Below are 18,880 nucleotides of genomic sequence, written 5' to 3' on the forward strand. Positions count from 1 at the left end.
AGGGAGGGAGGGAAGAGAGTGAGGGAGGGCGGTGGTAGAAGAAGGAGGTGGGGGAAAGAGAATGAACACACCTATGCTGATTGGTGATGGAACAAGTGTATTAATGTATGTGCTCCTGGTCTGCTGTGTGCGCCTCGCCTCTCCTCGCCTCGCCTCCCTCCGCCGCTCTTCACTGGCCCATTAGCGCGACCCGACCTCTGTCATCATCCCCCATATAAACACTTCCCCCTGCACCACAGCCAAAGCGGGAAACGGGGCCGAGCCACAGCGAAAGAGAGAGAGGCAGAGTGAGAAAGCGAGGGAGAGAGAGAGAGAGGGAGAGAGAGTCTCGTCTTCCCAACCCACTAATCAGCCCACGCATGCAAATGCCCAGCGCTCACTTGCTGAATATTGCCCTACTGCAAAGCAACTGCCTCGGAAAATGGCCATTGGACGGAAAGCTCTATTCTTCCCGGCTGAATTGGGTCCGCACGGGGAATCTCAGGCATGTTCAGCTCCAACCTGAGGCTAGCTAGTGGTGCTGGGAGGGGGGGCGGAAACTAGCGGTGGAGCCGCGCACATGTGAATGCCGGAGCTCGTAACACCGAATTAAAATTACAAAGAGCGGCAGCGTGCCTTTTCTGAAGCAGACGATGCTCTACAGATGCGATTAATGTTACGGGGACGCATGCAATTATCTCGTCTAAAAGTTTGGGGGCACGTCGCCAAGTGTCATCTCCTGTTTAGGTTTAGTTTAAATTTTAGGGAGCTGCAATTGAGATCACCATAGTCAGACTTTGATAAAACACAATTATGCTCAGCCTGCATAAGTGTTCAGCTTTGCTTATGAATTTAAACAGCAAATTAAAATAGTGCATTACGCCACAAGAAATAAATAAACAAATAAATAAATAAATAGATCCCATGAGAGGGTATCCCTGGTGGTGCATGAAAAGAAGGAGGGATTGGGAAGGGTTTTAAAGCTCCAAATAGTAATAAATCTACTTTTACTTTTAAAATCCTTTGCATTTGAAACTGCACGGCCTTCCCTCACTGACAACAGTCCAAAAATGTGCACCACGTGCTTTTGTTGATTCTTTTGAGTATCACCTTCCCCTGAATAGTCTTACCCCTCCTGTCAACAAGAACGCCATGCGTAAAGAGCGCAGCCTTTAGGCAAGCTCGGCTGCTTTTTATGGACACATTTGCGAGGCGCGGCGACGTCACTCCTGCGACCTGACAGCAAATAGCACGCGTAAATAAAGTAAAGCAAATGACTGTGTAGCCATGGCCACACGCTCTCAAACTGCGCTGGCTGAATGACTGACTATTAACGCACACCTCAACGCACCCAAAAGCAACCCCTCTGCGCCCGTGTTTGAGCATACACTCGGAGCTTTTGGGCAGCACCAGTCTCAGCGCTGAGGAGCCCCGTCGCTTACTCCAAAAGGAGGAGAACCGAGGGGAAGAGAATGAGGTTTGTGTGGATGCTGAAGCCAAACTAAAGCAGAAAAGGGGGTGCATGAAAGGGCAAAGACAGAGAGACAGAGAGACGAGAGAGGGACAAGCATAAGCAGGGGGAGGGGAGAGAAATGCGTTTTTTTTTGTTTTTTTTTTGGGATGGGAGGCCATGAAATGAAGTCATGGAGGCCTACACTTGACTTTCTTTGACATGTGAAAAAGTAGGAGAAGTCAGAGCTCATCAATAAAACACTTCGGAGGTGAAAGAGGGCTCCCTAACAACCATCGCATTCCTGACTATGGGTTCAATGAGTAGACAAACGACGCTGCCAGAGAGAGAGAGAGAGAGAGAGAGAGAGAGAGAGAGAGAGAGAGAGAGAGAGAGAGAGAGAGAGAGAGAGAGAGAGAGAGAGAGAGAGAGAGAGAGAGAGAGAGGAGGGGGGCGAGGGACTGCCCGGTTTGAATGGGGCCCTCAGTGGGCCGGCGAGATAATGAGCTGAGAGGACCGGCTCAAACTGTCACCGAGGGTCCCGCGGTGAGGAACAACACTTTGCCCAATACTCCTTCATCAAACAACCCGTAAACTAAACGAGCACATTCATCTGTTTCTCCTTCCTGCATTGTTTTCTACTCACTTAGACTGGTGGCTCAGCCTATGGGCCTACCGTGAATGGCCGCAGCTTATATCAGCTAAGGGGGGGTTCCCAAACATTTTCACGTCAAGGACCCCCCTATTAGACATGCATTAGACCCCAAACACCCCCGCTCCACCGGACAAGAGTTTGCCCTACGAGAGGCCCTTGTGTTTCAATTCAATGTACTGTAAAACATAAAATAAAATAAAAACAGTGGCTAGACACTGAAAGATGACTTAAAAATTCAATCAGTATTTTAATTTGGTAGAATTCTTTATTGGAAAATCTGGGAGAAGAAACTTGGGCTGAATTAAAGTTAAAGTCAGTGTGTAACACAATAGATTGTTGATTGCAGGACTTCAGCAGTGTTTACTGAACTATGGTGTCCTAATGTCGGTCAAAGTGAGTTCACGTGGCTTGGACAGCTGCACTGGGAGCCGTGGGATTGTTGGCAGCCATTGGTTTTCAGATAGGAAATATAATTCTGATTTGTATTCATAAGATTCGGAGAAAAAATAAAAAAGTCTAAAAAAAAAGAATAAAAAAAAAAGAATCAAAGTCCCTCCTGCGAAATTCTCCACACACACAAAAAAGACACCTCCAATAATAAACTTATTGTACCTACAGCCTACCTTTGTAGTGCAAATGTTATTGGCACTTGTCACAGACTGCAGCTGTCAAAAATTCACAGCACTAACCTGCCCCTCGCTGAAAGGCGGATTCCCTGATGAGTGCGTCAAGTAGTTTTCTTTGGAAACAATACCTCCAGTAGGTTATTGATTTCTTTGGTTAAGCTGTAAATCCGCTCCAAGAGCTAATTCGTTGTCTCCACTCTCAAGAGATTTCAGATTTCTTTGCCCCCTCCCACATAACATTCACTGCCACGCCAAGTAGGCCAAAAGCAGTCAAATATTAAGAACCCGGTAGGAATCAAAATTTCAGATGTCTCCGATTTGTGCGAAGAAGATCGGATTGCTGTTGAAGTCTTTTTATAAAATAAAAAAAATAAAAAAATAAAAAAAAAAACAAGGGGCGATGTTGGGAAAGCAATTAGCCCAATTCGGATTAGCAGCAACTAATGTCTCAGGCCTTGAAAAGAAAGCCTAATCTGGTCGCAATTTTCCCCCGAGGCGATGTGGTATTTGTACCCCTCTAGAAAACCTTTAAATACAGAATAAGAAAGACAAAAAAAAAAAAAAAAAAAAAAAGCTGGAGTGAAAAACATTGTTTTGGCTCAAGGTAAATAGTGAACTCGCCAAATGTAAAGGCTGAGCTGTGATCCCAAATCAAAGCACTACAAGATAATAGAAACTCCTGAGAGATATTTTAAGCTTGTGGAGTTGATTTATTTATTTAATATTTATTTCCTTTTAGTTGATAGTCTGTCTCTGTGATGATCCCCCACTGGAGGTCAGAGTTCACTCACCTTTTGTTTATCTGGACTTCTGGGGAGGTCTTTTACAAAATGTTACAGCACTGTTAAACCACTTGTAGTTAGTAATGGCTGACTGGGCTCTCTGCTTTCCATTGGGTAATTCTGAGTGAGATTGGAGTAGCAGCAGATAATGCTGTGTATCTCTATGTCATTAGTGTGTACCTGCTGTTAAAAAAAAGGGAGAATTTATATATCCATATTTATGTATATATTTACATATTGTAATACACCCGTTTTCAGGTGCAAATAATACTCTAATATTTATGTATTATTTAATATGTATTATACAGTATTGATTTATACAATACAATATGTATTTATGGAATATTATTAGTTATTATTGCTACTGGGTATATATATATATAATTAAAACGTTCTTATAATAGTATTGGGAGTATTATGAAGGATTGTGGCTGTTAATATAAAAACTAATCCAGGTTTAAAATATTATAATCTGAATAATAATAATAATAATAATACACAAAATATAATAATAATAACAATAATAATAATAATAATAATGATAATAATTTAATGACCACTACAAATTTCTTCTTCAGCTACATTCCTGTTCATTTCAGCTGTCATTTATCAAATTGAAATTAATTACTCTATATTTACTTCATTTACACAAATATTTTTTTACGTTTACATTACAATTCTATTTTTTCTCTGCTATATTATAAAAAGTGCTTGTTCGAATTTGCACATTCCTTTTTCCTTTAAATTAATTTAGGATGTTTGTTTGTTTGCTTTGTTTGGTTTTAAGCGTTAAGTACGACCCGCAACAGAAGCTCCGTTAATGGCAACTCATTTTTCAGCACACTGAGTAAACATAAGGAAACATAAGTCCATCAAATCCGAGAAGCTTGCTCGGGAGGAAACGTGTGCAGATGGCCCTTGTGTAGTTCTAAATGCCTAAACACGCGCACACACATTCTGCCTTTGAAACATGTTCCATCATAATAAACGTCCTCACGCCTCATGTAATAAATGTCTCTATTTTCAAACTATTTATCCTCACGTCCTGCTCAGCTGTACGAGTCCAGGGTGCATTGTAAATAAGTTACTGTAAATGATGCTTTTGTTCAACTATAGTTTGAGGAGAGGCAGGGAGAGGACTGGGGGAAGGGGGGCGGGGGGTCTTGTGTCCTCCACAGAAGGTGTATAGTCCACAAAAGCCCTCTCCTGGCAAAAGGCTGAAGGGTGGGGTAAACACCGGGGCTAATGGTGTCACAACGCTGCTCGGAAAGCGTGACAGGAAGAAACACTGGAGCCAAACACACAAGAACCTGGACCCGAGGCATCCAAAGACTCCCAGCTGCTGTTTGGAACTGAAGTTTCATTTATAAATGTACGAGGGGCGTGTGTAATAATACGCATGGGAGCTCATGTCATTAAAGGTGAAATATAAAAAATAAAAACAATAAAATAAAAATATATAAAACCTATAGGCCCAGGACCGCCACAAAATGAATACGAACAATGGCGCACATGCTATTTCTCTGCAGTTTTGTTTAATTGAAAACGTTTCCTCTCTTTTGCAAGTTTCTGTAAAAACTTGTTTTAACTTTAACATCCGACCAAAAACATATTTGGCTCATTGCCTAATGCATCGTGTTATTTTGTCTAAAATCACACAGACGCTGATGAAGCAGCTCTCTCTGCTGTCAAGCCCGCAGCCCACAAAAAAAAGTGAAATATTGCGCTGATGGACAGCGACATTTCCACCACGCTGATGGATCGAGCAGAGCTGAATGGATCCCATCCGCGTTCAATTTACTGCACAGGTCGAAGGCTTTAATTTTCCCCTCGCAAAGCTCACGATAATGGGCGCATTTAAAGAAATGACGTGCGCTTAATTGTTTCGCGAAGATCGCTAATTAAACGTGTGATAGATGACAACAAAAAAATGAAATCAACTCGCCGTGTTCAACTTTATGTGGGTGCACACCTCCTGCAGACTACACAGAGCAACGTGCAAGAACTAAACCAGTAATTCTACCTAACTTTTCCAGCCAATAAGGTTATGTTTTCCCCCCCGGTAGTGTTTGATTAGTCTTTAAATGTTAGTTTCCAAGTTGTCGTGGATTTAAATTGTAACAGAAGATTGATTTAAAGTGTGGTCCACACAAACTCACCGGACGAAAAGCAGCAGGGGTGTCTGGCCGGTTATCCTGTGCGCGTAAAGTCGCTTCTTCCCTCCACCGCAGCTCTCCTCCGAGTCACAGAAACAGAAACTTATAGGTCCCGATTCAAATCTATCTACCTTTGGATCCGTCGCGGAGTTGAAATGTCAATGAGAGTGGGAAAAAAAATCTGCGGCTCTTACCAGCAACTTTCCCTTCAGCATCAGCCTCGAGTTGGCAGTGATTGGCTGGAGCGACGGGTCGACGTCATACCTTGGACAGGACACGGAGCGCAGAATGGGGAAGTGCGCAAGGTAACCTACATGTGGAGCGCACCGGCCTGTTTACTGTCCCAGTGTGTGCGCGCTGTGTGCAGGGGATGACAGCTAACAACTCATTCTCCAGGCCCACGCAGTGGTTTACTTACGTTTAATGCGACAGTAATATTTCACTTTATGTTATCCAGTTTCGTGTATATTTATTTTATATTGCCACCTGTCTCAAGCCGAGATAGGCGTCCCTGCAGTCAACATTCTTGGAAACTATAATGCATTAATTCCCTTTCTTTGCGCTCTTTATGTTTTATATATTAACGCACCAAATAACCGCTATGCCTTGCTCAAGAGCACTTTATATGTTGGGCTTATGTTTACTGTCAAACTCACCCGATTAGGACGCTGCTGATTCTGAAGGAAAATGATGCACCAGAGTCATTTTAAGAATAAAATGCGCACATGAGGAAATATCCTCTGATCTAACCCTGAATCTGAAACGAGTTTTGGTATTTAAGTTTCACATTTTATGCAAGATTTAAGTTATTATTTATATAAAAATAAATAAATAAAAATGAAAACTTCATTTTTTCTGCCTTCACTGTGTGTCCTAAAAGCTGCATTTCCCCGTAGCAGCTGCTGCTTTTACCGGTTGCTGGGGAGACAAGGGTAGATTGATAATGAGGGTATTAATACATGGGCAGGTACATAGTCACTGTTGTTCTTTTAAAATCTGAGCATGCTCGGTGTTCAACAGGTGTGGACAGAGCTGGTGTAGAAAAGTGCCACTCTGAAGGCCTATAAATGCTCCCTTTCTGTTCCTTATCATGTATTTGGGCTGTGGGACTGTAGACACATCTCCAAAGCTCAGGTATTACAGCACATCCGGGCACCGCTTTGGTAAAGGGATTTAAAAAAAAGAAATTAGTCATAAACTTCTGTTATATTGGTGGACAGTTGCACTATTTTAGGCTGCGCCAAGGCGTTTTTATTTCTACAGCCCTATAAAGTTGTCATCTGTGAGTCGTAATGGGGCTTTGGCTTTTACTAAGGCGGACTAAAAGCCTCGAATGCTATTTCACAACCTCTGATGTTTGTGTCAATTTGAACAAGACGGCGAGTAAATGGGCAACCGCGCCGCCGCTTGTCTCCCAGGAAGAGACCGGGGCAGCGCAGGTACGGGCCAGTCAGGACTGGCTGTGTTTGGGCCATTATTTGGAGGAACAGCCATTAAGAGGCCTTGATACTGTGCAACGCAGCAGGGTGCTCGACATCCGCGCTGGAAACCGCACGGCTTGGTCCCCGCTTATCAGGCTGTCAATAAAACGAGATGGGATACAGCGGTCGAGCCAGGTGCTCCCTTTCCCTTCCCACACAGCCCCGCTCTCCAGAAGCAGATCAGGCGTAAACGCAAATCTGTCCAGCCGGTTTTCCCTCTGCCGTCACCACGCTGCTACACAACGCCACCTCTCTCTCTCTCTCTCTCTCTCTCTCTCTCTTTCTCTCTCTCCCCCCACTCTCTCTAACACACAATCACACACTAAACCACACTGACAGTTGTTTCTGGATTTTCTTTTCTTTTCTTTTTTTTTTTTTTTTAATAAGGAGACTGTTTTGCAACTCAAATATTCATGATAATAAACAGACTATCTGCTTATATTTGCATAATCCCAGTCTTTACCCTTAATGCATATTTACCAGATCAGACATTTCAGACGCATCTCCTGTTACACGCTGACAGGCCTGCACGGGAAACATGTATAAAAGTTTACATTTAAACTATAGGGGCCCTGCGCGATCTTTCCAGGCAGTTGTCAATCTCTTGCTCGCCCTGACTGATCAAATTTAAAACAAATTGTGTAATGATCGACCTCCCCTCTCTAGCCATGCAGAACATTATGCTGCCATAGCCTACGCCTCATGAGCTTATTGTTTACTGCCGCTGTAGCAGACAGGGAAAAATGTCCAGGGGACCGAGCACGTTACCAGAAAGCAGAGGGTGCACGTATAGAGATGATGCTGCGTTCAAAAGGGGGCATTTCATCCATTTGCATTGGGATTAATTGCAATGGAGACGGGGAGGTAAGTTCTATCTGAACTTCAAGTTTGAACTAGCTATTTCTAAATATGATTAAAAAAAAAAAAACTTGCCGTGTGCGTAAAGTTGTGAGCTTTTCGTGGAGTTTTTTTCGCGTCACCAATAACTTGAGAGGCCCACGTAAGTATAGCTACGCATAAAGCCAAAGTTAGTCTGCCACTCCACGCCTTGATGGAGTGGCTAAATTTGTCAGGCCCATTCCTGCGGTGTCTGACACTCAAACAGCATGCATGTGGCGTGCAAAGATGTTTATACTGGTCAGCTGATATTTTCAATTTAAGATACAGTGTCCAAAGGTAATGTAGCCTAATTACCCCACCCCCACCCCATGGACACACACGCACAAACGCATACTCCTCGCTTCTCTGTCTTTGTCTGCCCTGTGTGAAATGTTTTAATAAGCCCTACACGCTCTGTGTGCAGGGTTTGATTTGTTTTCTCTCCATGCTCCCCGGCCCTGGATCGAGACATTAGCCGAATTCCCCCGGGGTGATTGGATGCAATTTGTCCGGAGTAGACAGGCACGTCCTGGATGTTAGGAATTCACTTTGGCTCAACGTGACAAGTCTGACTTCGATCTACAATTGCATCTGAAAGTGCAGGGAGCGGAAAGATCCCATGCCATTAAGTGTTCTTCTGCCCTTTTTGGGGGCCAAAATAACAAGATCATCCATTTGCTCACAAATATCCATATCAGTTTAATTTGGGAAACCTCTAATCTACAAGTTAGGCCTGTGTGCAGCACTAAAAGTGGGCTGTGACGCCGGTGGTGCACATGGTCAGTCCGCCGAGTCAGACTGGAGAGAGAAAGTCAAAACGAGGGGATATTATGCCCCAAATCTATGACCCTTTAAATTAGATTAAAGATTGACAGTGGGCTGGGTTTGAGGGGAAAAAAAGTAAGACTGACACCTGCCACGCAGACTTGCCTGTGATTGATTCTGATGCTTCGTGCTGGCAACAATAATGCTGCTGTTTTGCGCAGGGCTGAGTAGGCGCATTTATCACTCACTTGCCAGGAGTGGCTGAAGTCAGTGTCCGTGTCGCGCTGTGAGCTGACAGGGGAAAATGGGAGCTAACGAGGTTGTCAGATGTCCTGACAAGACAAATGAGAGCTCGTCACTCCCCGCGATTTAATAACGTTTAATGGAAACGTATTGCGCCGTTCAAAATAAAGTGTTACACATACCGGGGTCTGACGGCGACGCAGTTAATTACGCACGGCGCGGTAAATTACGCATCGGCTAAAGGGTGTTGGCCTGGATTCAGCACCACCGAAGAGGACTATCTATACAACACCTGTGATTTATAGGTATAACGGACCAAGTCGACCTTGGACTGTGCTGTTATTTTCCACAACCAATTAGACTAAAGCAAATAATTAAAGCTAAACTGACTCTCCAAGATGTGCTCAGTTTGGTTGCAATACATGCAAAACCTGAAAATGTCTTTTTCGGTGTGCATCACAGCAACAGTTGGGACAGTTATATGTAAAATAGAAAAATTGACGGAAAGGAGTTACATGTTATCTGTCAAAACAGATTTTCATTTATCGCATTTTAATTGGACAATAGATCAAAAACAAATCACATGTGACATTCATAGGAATTAATAGGCAATTCTTCATGTTGGCTTGTTATACAGGTTATGTAATGACACCTCAGAGATGAAAACATTTACAATGGGTTACTTATATCAAAGAATTAAGGCAATTTAACTAAAAAAAAAAGTTCTCCAACGTGCATGGAGGTTATTCGCCCCTTTAAGTCCCAACAATATATTCCCTCATCTAACTATATCAGGGGTGCAGTCCAAATCCAACTAAGACTGGAAGCGTGTTTTGATAAACTGACATCCCTGTCACCTGTCTGAACCTTTGCAACGGTCTGCGCTGAAAGGGTTTCACCATTACTCATGCTACTGCTGTGATCTGACTTTTTTTTTTTTTTTTTTTTGTGAATAACATTGAGCGCTGAGGTTGTGCATTCTTCTGTGTAATTCATGGTGTGCGATATAGCCAACACACGGTATGGTAGTTGTGGTCATGATACATAATCCCCAGGGCTGGGCAGCTCTGCTGTAACTAAACCCTGCTGCAGAGACTCTTTATCGGCGCCTTGCGCTGTATTGTTCATCTATTTGATAATGTGTCCTACGTGTCATCTATTGTAAGCAGCTGTGCTTTCTGTCCTATCGTCGGATCTGCTCTGACCTCCCGTGCGCACTCATAAGGATCATTTCTGCGATGCTTTACCAGCTGACTCAGAATGACTGGAATGACTTTATCATTTTTGGATAATTGAACAGTTAAACGTCGCGCTTTGATAAAAACAAGGGTTACATCACAAATAAAGATATTTGACTCACAAAAAATAAATGAATAAATACAACCTACTCAGTTGTCTCAAATAAATAAATAAATAAATCAGTGCAGCAGACAGTAATTATGTTTCCGTACACTGCACGTTAACCCAGAAGGGGGAGCGAATGCTCTGCACTGCGTGACGGCAACGATTCTTTGCATAAAGAGCTCACCTCACTACAGACTCAACAAGCATGATGAGTGACAGGTGAGGGGGAATGGCATTTGTAAAGATGTTATTCGGCACCGCTCCATTCTCTCCTGATGCAGGAGGCGGGATGTGCGCGTAAAAATAGACATTGTTTCGCTAATGCCATCACCTGGCCTCTGGCACTTTACTGCGCTGGGTCAGAGAGGCCTGAGCACCTGCTGCAGAGGAGGAGAGGTAATTACAGTGTCCACATACTGTATAGATAGATAGATAGATAGATAGATAGATAGATAGATAGAACTACAGCGCAAAAGTGCATAAAAACATTAAGATTCAAGAATAAATGCGCACGGGTTGCCAGTATGCCGCACAGGCCACTGAGTTTCTAGCTCCAAGCAAGGGATGAGAGATAACACAAAACACCAAATGTGACAAACTCAACGCAGATCTGTGTGATATGTATAAATGGATGCAGCGGCACAACGCTGTACGTGAACCCACACAGATAACTGGGCAATGTAAAACAACACACACTAAATCAGGCAATAACGACGACAAACCGTCTGGAAAATGGACGCACATAGTGCAGCAAGAAATCACTTCTTCCTCCCCTCCCTCCTTCCCTGCGTCTGGATGACAAATCCTATCCTGGAGTAAATATTTTGAGGATAATTGAACTGATTGTTATTTGCAAGTTTCCCTGTCTTGAATATAAAGGCGGCGGCGTGCCTGCGCGCTCTCATAATGACTTTCAGACCATTGGCAAGATATATTCATAATGTGGCGACTCTTAAATCGCTAATATCCAATTCTGCAGAACGTGTCGGGATGCATTATTGATTTGGCTTTCTGTCTTTCTCGCGAACCGCAAACATTCTTTTAACACTGGAAATGTGAGTTACATGAGGTTCCAGAGGCTCCGAAAGGTCACAAAAAAGCTCGCCTTGAAAATGTGACATGAGCTGACCTCTTCGCTGCTTTTAAGAAAGCTCGCTAGAGCACACTAAAAGCTCAATAAAGCCTGGCAAACTCTGGAGGGAAGGGTGAATTTTGGAGAAATATAATGCGGACAAAAATAAGAAACAGGAAAGCAGTGAAATGTGTGTTTGACAACATGTTTGTGACTTAATCTGGAGACACTTTGTTGTACATTGAACGTATAGATTATTGAGGACTTCTCTGAGAAAAATAAAGATAATTTTCGGGTCAGTGCTTCACTATTGATCTTATTCATCCATCCCTTACAGGCGGGTTATTCAGCAGCACCCCGCTGTGGATACACATTACATTTCAGTCTATACAGTGTTAAGCCTACATACTGGCTACAGAGAGTCTCTCTATAGACCACGAAACGTTTCTAAATCTAATCACAAACGAACCATAATTAGACAAGTAATTACCGGCGTAATTAACAGCCTCTTTCTGCTCGCTGTGCTTTGATATGGACGGGCAGCGAGCTCTGCGCTCTGTGGCACACAGGCAGCAGCGGCGGCGGCGGATAAAGTCTTTATTATTATTGCTGGAAACCCATCTGGTAATAGTCTTGCCCGAGACCTCCTCCCCCCTAATCAAGGTTTTAATTAAAGACGGTTGAGGGCCACGGAGAACACGAAGGCCAGTAATTAAGACTAACATTGGACCCTAACAGATGCAACCCTCCTCCTGCGTTGATGCAAAAATGGAAGCGTACAAATCAAGACGCGCACGGTCGTTTATGCATAGATGTAATATTCAATAAATAATGAAGGGTGAACTGATTTGGTTGCTGCTCATCACAATGCACGACGAAACACATGAAGGAAGTGACTTAAAACATTTATTTTCTTGCGTAACCTGCACTATATTTATATCAAACATACTGCATGTCAGACCACAAAAGGAAAGCAAACTCTATCCCTGACACTAACAAAGGAGGTTAGTTGTATACTTTCCACTATACAATACAGTATTGAACTCCAATTTGAGATCAGAAGGACGTTCCCAATTACTGACGGGACTCGCTGCGGTCCGGGTGTTTGTTTTCATATTTCTTTGACATGTATTGATTTGAGGACAGCTGTACGGCTTTGTCGCAGGAGAGAGCCCCCCGGTCAACCTGCATTAGCGTGATGCCTGCGCACTAGCGCGACATCTGAGGGTCCAAACATGACGGGGGCTCGATAATATCACCATTATACACACGGAAGAGTGCGGTTAAAGGCGCGCGTAAAAGTCGGTGTCACGCGTTATTATTTCACTGCAAGGTGGCAGTCTTAAACTAGATTTGGAAATAAATAAATAAAAGACTCAGGCAGTGACACGATTTCACATGAGTAAGTAAAGAAGTTATCGTTTTAGGTTCAAAAACTGTTCAAGCACTGCCCAAACCGAGTCATGGAGGTGGTTTTGTGTATTTGTTCTGCGTAAAACTATACCTGGAATATCGCACTTTGAAATTAGCCGATGTTACAGATGATACATTAAAACTCTGGCATGTTTGGTTGTGAATGTTCACATTTGTGTCAGTCAGTTCCCCCGATCCCCTTTCTGACCTGCGCACGCACGCGCAGTCGCACACACGCGCCCAGTGTCTTCGTTTCTAAGTTCCACGGTGGAAGTTAAGATTTGCCCCCCTTCAGATGGGCAAGCAGATGGGCAGAAGTTTCGCCAAAATCCCCCGCAAAGTTCCCTGCCTGCTCAAACAGCGCTGGGAAACCTACAGGAAGACTGCACTTTGGCTTCTCGACCTCCCCACCTCTCCTTGAACAGTGCACCAAAAATAGGTTACATGGAAAGAGTCCATCATCCCTCCACCCTTCACCTTCAAGCGAATGCAAACACATCAGCATCACAATATAGCCCTTAAATATCCTAACCTTATATTAAAGGACAGGTAGGGGTCGATATGTGTTAGTGGCCTTTAGTCACACGTGATGTTGTATGATATTTTATAGTTACTATACTGCTTTTTCTATTAATATTTAAAATGTACACTAAAGAGGGAGTAATCTATTCAGGGAATTAACATTAGGAACAGAAAACAGCACCATTTTCAGCAAACTTGCAAAATAATCGCGATTAAAACCAATTCCAACCAACTATATCTGAAGCTCTCAACGAAAACCAAAGTCTACATCTTCCTACACCACGTTCAGATGACAACAAACAGTTGAAAACTTGGCCTGTGCGCCCCAGCAGTTCTCAGCCGCACCGCCGGCCACAATGCGCTCCATCTATCCTCCACTTGTGGAGCTTTTCTGCCCCCTAGCGCCCAAATACGCACCCACAAACCTCTGAGACGCGAGGATAATGATGTTGCAGAGTTTAACATTGCAACGTGATGCTGGGTTAATTTGTACTCTCCTCACCAAAAGTGAGCTGGCGCCGTTTGCAAGAAGACATTTTGCTGAATGACTGCTTTCACCGTTTGAGTCCACTACCTATGTTCTGGTGCTAATTAGATTGTGGAGTTAAATTAAAACTTTGTGCATTTGTAAGTAGTGTTTAAGGATATTTGGCATCACATGAATGAGGATCAGATGGGGCCGCAGATTAAGAGGATATAGATTTATTTCTAATCTTAATCTACTGTAATCCTAATTACGCACAGTTTGATGTGACGGATCGTTTAAATCAGTTTCACGATTTACGATGGAAATATCCAATTTCCACAATAAACCGTGACCTATGAGGTGTGAGAGCTGATGTGACTGTGACAAATGATGATGGGGGTTTTTTCTTTATGTTACACCTTGGAGCTGTTAAACTAAATATTTTCATGGATTTACACAAACATTAGAGCCTTAATGGCGGCTGACATATATTGATGTTTTTGCAGTCACTGTCACACATTGTTCATTGATGCAGTTAATGTATGTATGTAGTTCCCTGTTGTGTCAATAGAAATGACCTGTAATATCACTTCACAGTTTATGTTGGCAGACTGCATGCGTCTGTCTACTTATCAAGGTTGTAATTCTGCTATAAATGCCACAGTATGTGGCTTCAATGAGGTAGTATATATAAATACATACATACGGCATATATTCTAATCTAGGTGTGTCTAATATTCGTAATTATGGTAAATAATATGATATCAGGATTCATTTGAGTAATTAAAAAAAATGTATGAATAGAATTTAAGAGTAATGATTTGTATAATCATATTTTTCTGTTATATAAGGGAATAAATACATTTTAGAAAATATAACTGCTGTCAACAATTAATATATCTAAACTCATACAAATGCTAAGGATCTGTTAAGGTTTTAGACAAATGCTAAAACTAAAAAACACTGTGGCCGGTAAATCCTGATTTTTAACTAGATATTAGCTCATTGTGCACTGACTGTGAGTTTTGGTTGGGGGAAGAGGAAAATCTAGTAAAGTTTTCTTTTCTAGACTAGACCAGTCTTACAAAAATTGTACTTCAACACTGAAATACAAAAGATTTGTGAATGAAAGTTTGTTGCGTATTCCTTTGTGGACACTGACCAGTAACCATAACTAACCCACCTTTTTACATTATCACTACATGACTTGTTACAGGAGAACAGTGCTGCAAAGCTTTCTGCTCCAGGTACACAAGACGGAAGCGGGCAATTATCCTTCATATGCCGGTAATGTAAAAAGAATGGGACTTAATTTTCCATCTGGTTGCATGGAGTGAAATGTCAAATGTATTGGATTGAGACCGCTGTTTTAATCATTAAGGGAGCACGGCGAAGGTTGATGAAGTTGCATTAAGGTTTTGCTTCTCATGCATAATTTATGATATTGATCAGGTCAGCTTGGAGCTTATGTTATCAATATGCAGGCGTGTTTGATAATTTTGAGAATCTTTCAAAGTGAAACGAAAAGTGTTTTAGACTTTAGAAACTCTGCTCTAAAGGCATACAGAATATAATGTATATATACAGTATATAGGATACTCTATTTTACAGTATTTTCATGAAGCTATAAAGATGACTGATATTTCAGCTTGATGAATAACACACACATACATACCTCCCTTTAGTCTTTAGTGAGACACAGCAGAATCTTTGTCTTGTGAAGGAAACGTGTTTCCCTGCGAGAATCTGTCTCTCTCTCTTTCCTTTTCTTTCTCTCTATGCATGGAGGGAGGCTGGCATTTACTTGACAATTTCTGCCTTTAAGTGCAGGCTTTAAGTGCAGTGTTTTTATCTACACCTAAGATAGCTACGGACCAGGACAATTTAACAGGCAATTTAACTGACCGTGTGTTAGTGAAGCTGTCTGAGTCCCACTCTTTGCCAGAGCGCCATGGCATGATGGATGTAGGCAGTCTGGGCTAGGTGAAAAGACAAGCACACACACAAACACACCCACACACACACACACACACACACACACAATACTATTGAAAACACAGATACACAGACGCACCGCCCTGCCATATTTTCCCAATACAAACGCATATGGGCCCATCCACAGCCAACCCCCTTCCATTAAGTCAACATCTTGTGCTGGCGGTTGGAACAGTGCGGGGCTGGAGTCAGGTCGTCCAAATCCGTCAGTAAGAGGAGGCAGAGGCGTTTGTCATCCTCCTCTCTGGGCACCATCCTCCTGGAAGAGAGAAAGGGGGGACAGAGGGTGGTGGAGCTACGAAGCATCTGGCTCTGGTAGCTCCAGCTGCAGAGAAAGAAGGGGACAGGAGCTGCGCTGCAGCCCAGGGGAGACACTCTTCCTGCAGCCAAAACCCCTCCACTATCCTATCTGCTGGATGGAGTGGAGAAGCAAGGGAGAGAAAGAGTTTACGGTCGTTGTTCATAACCTAAGGAGTAGAAGAAGAAGAAGAAGAAATAAAGAGAAATCGCTAATATTTAGCTTTTAAATTTCTTCTGTTGGAGTTTCAGTTATCAATCTTTGGTTAATCTGACGTTGATCTCTTGATGCAGTGCTCAGAGAATAATTAGGGCCATTATAGTATGGAGACAAACCTCTTTACATCACATAGTATTAAGGTCTTCTTGGATGTGCTTAGCTACAACAGTGTCCTCTGCCACAGAAAATCCCTGCAGCAACAAGACTAAGGCAAAGCTGGGTACGGCATTCGTGGCACGTGCACTCACTTGAGCGCAGTTCCCCCTTGAACATGCCACAGTGCAGAAAAGGTGTAAAGAAAGTATTGTAATGCCAACTGACTAGAATGTTGGACCAGAGGAAAATGTCGCCCAAATGATGACCCATAAATCACTGGCCACGGTCATGCAGCCAAGGCCTAGAGACACTCTTTAGCATCTAACGTCGGCACACAAATGATGTTTAGCCAGTGGCAGACATTTAGCACCAGGCCCCATCGCCTCTTAGGGCGCTTTGTCACAGATCTATGGATGAATCAAGGCCTGGGGACGACATTTAGTATTAGCACTTAATGTCCCAGCGTGTTTCGGGGTTTGTTTTCAGGCTGATTGAAGGAAGGAGATCAAATTAGATGTTTTGAGGGAGGCGGATGATAAGTCCTCAGAGGGGGTAACACATGCACTGTTCCCTTATTGTGAAGTGTGACCTTTATGGAGGGAAGATCTAGGGGGCTGAGGAGCCCCTCTCCTCAATCTGATATGTCCTCTAGGATTAATTAACCCCATTCTTCCATTAGGCCTCTGGGATTGCATATTAGATTGGGAGAGGCCTCACAGGAGTCTCTATGCAGTGTCCGTCTGATCTACACCAGGTGTGTTCACATTCTGTTAAAAGTTGTATTTTTGGGGTGTATGCTGGGGGATTTTTATTCCTTTACTGGAGATCTTGGCAGGAGAGAAATGTCAGGAAAAGATGGAAAAAGAAAGAATAAGCAACAAAGGCCAGAAACAAACTAGCAATGTTGTTGTTCATGCGCAGTGCTTTCTGAGTATAATAGTCAAGCAGTAGTATCGTTACACCTGAGATTTTATTGCCACTTTCTGTATTCTGTATGTCCTAATCGGCATCAACTACGGTTGTGTGACTTATCTGGGCACAACCACTGAAACCTGGAATAGAGAAAAATCTAATAAGCACCGAACATAAAGAAAAATGTACAATTTTCTCTGAAATCTTACCCTGTTCAGCCACACAATAAGAAGACACTGTTATGGTTAGCCGGAGAAGCTAATGAAATTAGCGGCACAGATCACAAGCATCTGTTTGATGTCACTAATGATATGTCAAGGGGGCTGCCATGCGCTATTGTTCTGATCGCCTATAGGTGCATGTCTGTGTAATGTGATAAATGAGAGAACACAAATTCACTATTCTTTTTCTAAGACTGCACCATTTATGTCAGTCATGTGGACGGCCACAGCGAGCCAGAGGCTGCCAGCTCACACAACAAACGCTGGTCCCTACAGTCTCATGATGACGGTCCCCAGACTGTCTGCTGCCACGGCTCCAGCTAATCTTCTTTTCATGGTCTTCATTACGACCTGTCAGGACATAAATTGACAGTAAATTGGCGTGTTTATTAACACGGCACTAAAACAGCATCCTTAACTCTCTTGCCCCCTCGTGCAAATGTTAACATTTAACGGTGACCAAGAGGATCAATTAAGATGCAGCACGAAATCATGCTGCACTTAAACAAATACCCTCACACACGCGGGTCCCCATATTCAGAAATCCACCTTAATATGCCTCCTCAAACATTATGTCCTTTGTTGATGACCCTCTTTGAAGACCTATTCAGACAGACACTTGCTCGCCGCATATTTTCAGCTCGAGTAACGATGGGAAGGAAGGGCCATGCTTCACAGAGCACTGCATCAACAGAGTCTACAGTCTGAGACTTGCTGCGGCCTTTGCCATATAACACAGTAATTACTAGATCAAATCTGTTCAAATTGAAGCAACGCTGTTCTGTGATCCCTCCTATACTAATCAGCAGGCTGAGGTATGGCTGTGCGGCTATAAATTGCTGACTTAATTAAAACCAGGACCTCTCTGTCATCTAATTACAGGGAGAAAAGGTTATTGCTTCAATGCAATTTTCCAAATATGATTCCTTCACAGTTATTAAAGGCTCAGGCGTCGTTTATTGTTTCAGATTTTTCAATATGGAAATGGCCCCGGTGACAGACGTAATGACTCGGGGAAAACGCTTCATCTCGATAGTGGCCTGGCACGGCCATTTGTCTAAGATAAGTGGAGCGGACAGGAACGGGGAAATGTCATGGGAGGCATCCCATGATTGCCTCCACTTTACAGTTGTCATTAAACAGAGCAAAGGTTTCTTTTCTCCTATGTGGCAGCAATGAGAAGTTTATTAATCTATCCAGAATAGTAGGGGCGGTGAGTTATTAGGACTATGAAAATTCACAAGAGGAGAGGGGAATTGTGAGAGCAATTTTGCGATGAGAGACTCTATATTCTCTGTTATTGTTC

Source organism: Chelon labrosus (genome assembly GCF_963514085.1).
Source record: "Chelon labrosus genome assembly, chromosome: 3".
NCBI lineage: Eukaryota > Metazoa > Chordata > Actinopteri > Mugiliformes > Mugilidae > Chelon > Chelon labrosus.